This window comes from Aedes aegypti, chromosome 3, assembly GCF_002204515.2.
Source record: "Aedes aegypti strain LVP_AGWG chromosome 3, AaegL5.0 Primary Assembly, whole genome shotgun sequence".
NCBI classification, from domain to species: Eukaryota; Metazoa; Arthropoda; class Insecta; order Diptera; family Culicidae; genus Aedes; species Aedes aegypti.
The window spans coordinates 404,175,662-404,182,602 of record NC_035109.1 but is presented as its reverse complement, the minus strand read 5'-3'; positions in this window follow the sequence as shown (position 1 = coordinate 404,182,602).

The following is a 6,941-nucleotide window of genomic DNA, read 5'->3' as shown; positions in this document are numbered from 1 at the left end:
TCTACATTCTTTGGATGTGATCCATAACTATGGTAAACAATCATTTCCTGGTCCATATTATGGATCACTGGTTAGAAGTACTAATATTTGGTATTTAAAATCAACAATCAAGAAAAATGTTTTCCAATGATGAATTCATACTGAATCGAAGCGAACAAGCATGCTTTATGCTATAACATTTGAATTTTACCACCTGTGGGAGCTTATGAATGCTGACGGCACTTCTTACAGAAAACGACCATACAATGATAGCTGTGTGGTACCAACTAAACATTTGTCAAATACACCGTTATTTAGCGGTTGAATGTTGTGCTTGACATTAAAAATGGTAGAAGACAAATAGTATAACATGGGAAAAATATGTTTTACGTCAACGTTTATGTTTTAGGCAAGTTATTCGATGTTGAACGCTCACTGTGGGTGATCCGTAACTGTGTGGGCATGGTACAACATAAAAATTGGAAAAAAAATAACAGAATAAATAAGTTGTTGTTAATCTGATTGAATACACGATTGACTACACTAATGCGTTATATATTTAGGTTAAGTTAAGTTAAGTAAATTGAAAACGTGTTTTTTTTTCTTCTATAAGCAGGTGAAATCAACTCACCTGTAAAAATCTGAACTGCTACGGCAAATGAAATGTAATATGTTGTTAATAAAATGTTATTAAAATCTTAAATTTGTTTTACCAAATTAGGATGATAGTGTTGTCTAATAACACAGAACACACAGAAGAAATGAATGTAATGTTTGTGTCGGGGAGCTCCCTTCGCCCGAGCCCCAACACGTACTTTGGAGTTCATGCCCACGGAAGAATCCTTTCCAAAAAGGGAGGGGGGGGGGTGTAGTGGTCACCATGGGGTTTCCAATTCCTTGTTGCATATACTTCCTTCATCGGTCCAGATAATAAAATAGTTGCACAAACACTTTACACTGAACTACATTTATTGACTATCACATAATACAATTTATTTGAAGGAACAATTTACACATATTTACAAGTATTTTACATTTAACATTTAAGCACAACTGTTTGTCTTGAAGATTTGTTGGACACTAAAAATGGTACAATCTTAACATTACATATTCTCCAGGTCTAATGGTGATCAACGACGATGACGTCATATGTTGCTCTCATCCAAATATAACTCTCTCAGTGGGGTCTGTGGAGTCTTGAGATGTGGGTAGGGTTCTTAGCCATGCAAGTTTAGTTATTGCCGTTCGATCCAGGGATGTAGTTCAGAGTGGATGTGTAAGTCCAGTACCAAACAGTTTGAAATAATACTTATAAAGAAATTAAAAAAATGCAAAAAAAAGCCTACTGAATATTTTTTTTTTTAATATAATTTTCGAAAATTTTGAAATTAAATGCCTTTTTCCACACAAAATTAAATGATTAAACTTCTGCTGTTATGAACGAAACATTTTTTTCAATTCACTTAACACTTCAGCCGTCGCGAACACTTTTGAAAAAAAAACTCGCTTTTCGTCCTCAACAGCAGTGTGGTGGTTTTGACGGTGGTGAACCGCGCGACGACTGGAAGTTTAAAGTGTATAGTTATAGATATAATATCATGTTTGTATCTATGGAATGAAATAGTATGTTAATTGCATACCTTTTCTACGAGTACTGTAAATGTTTTAAGGGAATCTTTTGTAAACTTGAATCATCGATATTATAAACAAGATCACGAATGGTTCCAATTGCAGTTAATTTTTAAGTAAATATTGATTTTCTGAACGGGTAATAATCGATCAAATTTGAGCGCAATTTCCCGCTTTATTAAAGTAAAAGCTATGGTTTTAATGATTGATAACAAATCGACTCTCTTATTTATAAGTCATGGAACATTTTGGTTTTCTTTTTTCTACGGAATGGCCGAGTGATAATTTTGAGTTGGGGAATTTTATTGTATAAGATCAGTTCAGTGGTACAAAGCACACATTTTTTTTTTTCAAATATAAAAAAGAACTTTTCTTTTGTGTTTGTTAATTTTGTTTACTCCCAACTGTTTTCATCAGTTCGAAATTCACGCGCAATATTAGTGCTGCCAATAATAGTTCAAATTATCTTCAAGCGTTTTCGCGCGTCGAAGCACCACACGAACTGCTTTCACGCTTGACCACACTTTCCATCCCTCTTCGCATCGCTTCAGTATGCCAGGTAAGCGCGATTTTCATACAACATGCATGGAGAGACCTTCAACGCGTACGCTCCTCTTTCACATCCTCGCTTTCTGTCTGTACTAAGTAGTTTGAGATTTTATCAAACATGCCTTGTCGATTTTTTATATACCGCATTGACAAGTGATCCACAAGGAGCAAGTTTGTTTTACGTAAGCCATAGTGTTGCACAAAATATCTAGATACAGTGAAACCTCCATGAGTCGATATTGAAGGGACCATCGACTCATGGAAATATCGAGGCATGGAACAGCAATTCTTTTGAAAGCTGCTTCTAGGGACCATCATAGTAACCATGAAATTATGTTTTTAGTATGGTTCCATGAGTCGATATCGAGTCATGGAACATCGACTCATGGAGGTATCACTGTATTTCACAAAATTTTATTGAACTGGTGCTTGATATTGAATCGTAATCAAGAACTCTAGGAAGATTTCCTGTTTTTTGAGGTGTTTTACAAACAGTTACTTAAGGTTTATCCGATCGAATTGCCCGGAACCCATAATGGCGTTGTTTTGGTTTTGTTTCACATTGGGCTGGATAGATTATTTTAGATAGGTGATGTTGGGACGGAGAATATTGCTTTTACCTTGAATTTCAATTTTCGATGGAAAATCCATCTGAATATTTTTTTTCGAATTTAGATGTCAGTATTATCATTCTGTATTCCTGTTTATTTGCTGTCAAATCATCTAACAGTGAACAATCTGCTCTTCAAATCAGCAAAATGGAGTCACACAAAACCAAGAGTACTCTGAAAATTATACAAGAGTGAATGTTCAAACTGATGAAAGTTTAAATCAAAGCCTGAGCTTACATGATCAACTGATCATATTCTTCGACATCTTTTTATCTCGATTTATGAGGAAAATGTATACAGGAAACAAGACAAATAGAAATAAGGAATATATGATTGACGAATTATAATTATTCATGATTGTAATAAAATTGTTGAAAAATCTAGATATTTAAAAGAGAGATTAGTGCTGAACAAGCAAAATATTATTCACCCCTGTTCTTGTTTATATTCAAATGCCATTTCGATCGAAAACAGTTTTTCATTTTCGCCAACAATACCAAGGGATTCTTCCACCACATTTAATGATAAAAGATGTTCTGAAGTACCGTGAAGGCCCCATACTCTGCGCACTTAAGGATTTTCAAATTTCAAACAGCTGTAATTATTTGAAAACAAAACACAATCCTCTGAAATTTTGGGAGCAAATACTTATTGATTTCATGTATAAGGAAAAAATATAAAAGCTTCACTAAGTAATGATTTTTACTGCAAATTTTTATTTTTTCTCAAGGGTGTCCGTGCTCCTAACTCTGCGCACTCATTTTTGCAATGCTCCTTATTCTGCGCATTTAGGTTCCTAACTCTGCGCACTCGATACATTATTTATAACAGTTGAAGTATTTTGCTAAAAGCATTACTAGCATTCAAACTCTGAATTAATCTTAATTTTCTTGCTTTATACGGCTTTACGTCCCCAGTGGAGCGTGGAATGTCTCTAACATAGAAGTTTATTAAGTGAAGTGAATTTTATCTTTGATTCAATCCATGATCATTACTGTTACTAAATGCCATTAAGTGCAACTCTCAAAATAATCGAAATCATCATATGATTTCCAAAACATGTAATTAACTGAGTTTTCTAAAATCGAAAGCAACATACAAAAAGGGTACAAACTACGTCTTTTTTGCATTCTCCCTTGGCGTGTAAAGGAAAATTAGCTTTGACTGTTTATGTATTTTCACTAGAAAATATAAAAACCAAAATTTCTTTTATTCGGTTCGGGTCCGGGTTTGAAGAAAATTAATAAGAACCTGGTTCTGGTTTGTTATATGTGAAACCCGAACATTCCTACTAAATACGAAGAATAGTTTAAGCGAAAGGGTAAATCCATGCTTAATGTATTGTTCATCACTCAATCGAGAAGTATCGCCGCCCTGTATAAACGTGACGTTATTAACGAACGATTCGTATTTCAGATCAACAACAGTACTTTATTGGCGTTTCTGTATAGCAAATACGATTAAACCTCGATGTTCCATTACTCGATATTGACTCATGAAACTATACAAAAATCAAAATTATTCTATTGCATGGTTAGGGAGCATTCAAAAATTACGTCCATTGTTCAGGGAAGGAGGAGTCTACGAAAATATGTTGGACGTCATTTTATGTTGGACGTCATTTTTTAATCTTCCCTTACTATGATGATCCCCTTAAACAATTTACCAAAGCATTTTCATTCCATATCTCGATTGTGTCGACAAGTCGATGGTTCCCTTCAATATCGACCTCTGGAGGGTTGATTGTATGTTGAAAATAACGTTTTATAACTGCTGCGCATAGTAAGGGACATAGTTGAAAAATGGTTCCTTACTATGCGCACTTAAGAAGAATAAGAAAATGAAGAGAAAATAAGGTGCACTTTACCAGTGATGATTGCTCGATAAATAAACTAGTGCCTACATACTAAAAATCTGAAATATATTCTCTTTAACTTGATTCAAATGACTTAAGTGGTGAGGTACTCCCTTAGCATTTTTGCTAACGGGCAGTCAATTTGGACGTTTTTCAATATTTTTAAAACTATTTTATTTTTTTATTAAAGTAATAAACGTAAATTTGTCAAGAAAATTATTCGTGTACTTTTTTATTACTATTGTATCAATATATGGATAACAAATTTTAAACAAAAATTTAAATGATTTACCAGATTTCGGTGGATTTTGGTAAAAGTGCGCAGAGTTAGGAGCTGCGCAGAGTTAGGGGCCCTCACGGTAGTTATCAACTGGAGAAAGCAATAAAATAATATAGAAAACAAAAATACTGATTACTGTGATGCATCAAAACCCGGACACCTAAGATGATACACATATTCAAATGCTTGCATATGATTGGTTAATCGTTATTTTATTATGTATTACTTTGAGATGATAGCTTTTAAGTTAGAACTTGATAATTTTCACCAAATTTACAATGAATTTAATAAAAATTGAGTTAATTCTGCATCATGTCGTGTCCATAAATCCGGACACATGAATCAAAATTCGGACATCGGTGCATCAAATTCCGGACATTCAAAAAATCGCAGTTGTTCTTTAAAAAAAATTAAAACCTTTAAACATACCTTGATATCACGATACAAAGATTCATGGATTTGTAAAAATAATGTTGTTCCTCTGTTGGATTATACAGAAACATCATAAAACGTAGGTTTTGAAGTCTTCAAAAGATAATTGTGATATGTGCATCATTCCCCCAATAATTACACATAATTTACAAACATTTTCAGTTAATACTATTTAAAATCACAACGGTACAACATTCAACGAGTTTTCCAGGTTTTCGAACAATTATGATGTTGTATTTCTTTTTGAACTTTGAAAAATTGTATGCTAACACACTGTGTCAGGATTCGAAACCACGCATATAAGTATCCGGACAATCTTTTTTTAGCACAGAATTACATGCATTTCATTAATTTCTTCGAAATTATTTACTTTACCAAGAACAAAATACAAACAAATCACTACAAGACATGAATCACATATGATAAGCATGTAAAAAACATGTGATGAATCGCCGAAACGCGATGGCGCATTGAGTAGAATTTCTTTGGTTATCGTTAATTTTGAAAGCAAACGTGTCCTAGCGGAACCGACTTTTGTTTTTGTCTTTATTAATGTTTCACAAGGCTAACTTGATGTCAATTCATGTTACAATGGTCAACAATAGTTAACATTAATAGTAGGAATAATATTCTCACACTAGGAAGGATATTTAACATTGAAATGATTGAATTTCACCAGAGTGTCCGGATATTGGTCCTGTCCGGATTTTGATTCATCACGGTAACAGTTTATCAATAAATCAGTTGTAATTATGATAAGTTACAAAAGTTAATTAATTTAATTATAAAATTCCCTATTTATGGATTTAATTTACTAGCAGCAAACGTTCTGATCCGTGCTCCATTTGCGCCAAAAACGAGCGCAGTCATATCATATTCCTCTAGCGTTCACTAGCGTTCTTGCGCGTCGAAGCAGCAAATAATATCAACAGAACTCTTTCAACCTCTTCACTTCTCCTTTAGTATATCAGGTAAGCGCGTTTTCCATATAGTTTGCATTGAGAGAGCTTTGACTCTTTTCTCTTCTCTCCCTTTATCCCTTCTCTACTCCTGCAATATGTCATCGCCCTTAGTTGATTACTTGCATCCAAAGTGAAAGGCTGTTTTACTGTTAAACCGTAAGAAAACTCTAATAAGGTCTCTGACCTCAAATACAAAAATGATGACGATGATTACGATGACGAATCCTTGAACATTAAACAGTTTTTTCGTAACATGTATCATTTTGTATAAAAAGTATCTCTTTTAAGTTTTTATTTTAATTAAAATGGTCTTTAAAGTCACTTTCTTCCTTATTCAGCTTACAGTGATGAAAAACTCTAGATACTTCAGAGAAACCTCCAGAAACTATTATCAGGAAAATAACCATCATCGTTTTACAAATTTTCAAAACCAATGAATAAACCGAATTCAGTACCACACCATTTAATTCCACTATAGTTTGTATCCTTTGGCAGATACGCGTATTTCGACCTCAACTGTAAGGCCGTCTTCAGTGTCGTGTACTAGACTCGACTAGTCGAGGTATTATGGATTTCAGTACGGATTTATCAAAAGTTTTATCACAGATTACTTAAGAATTTCATTTAGAAATGCCTCCCGAAAT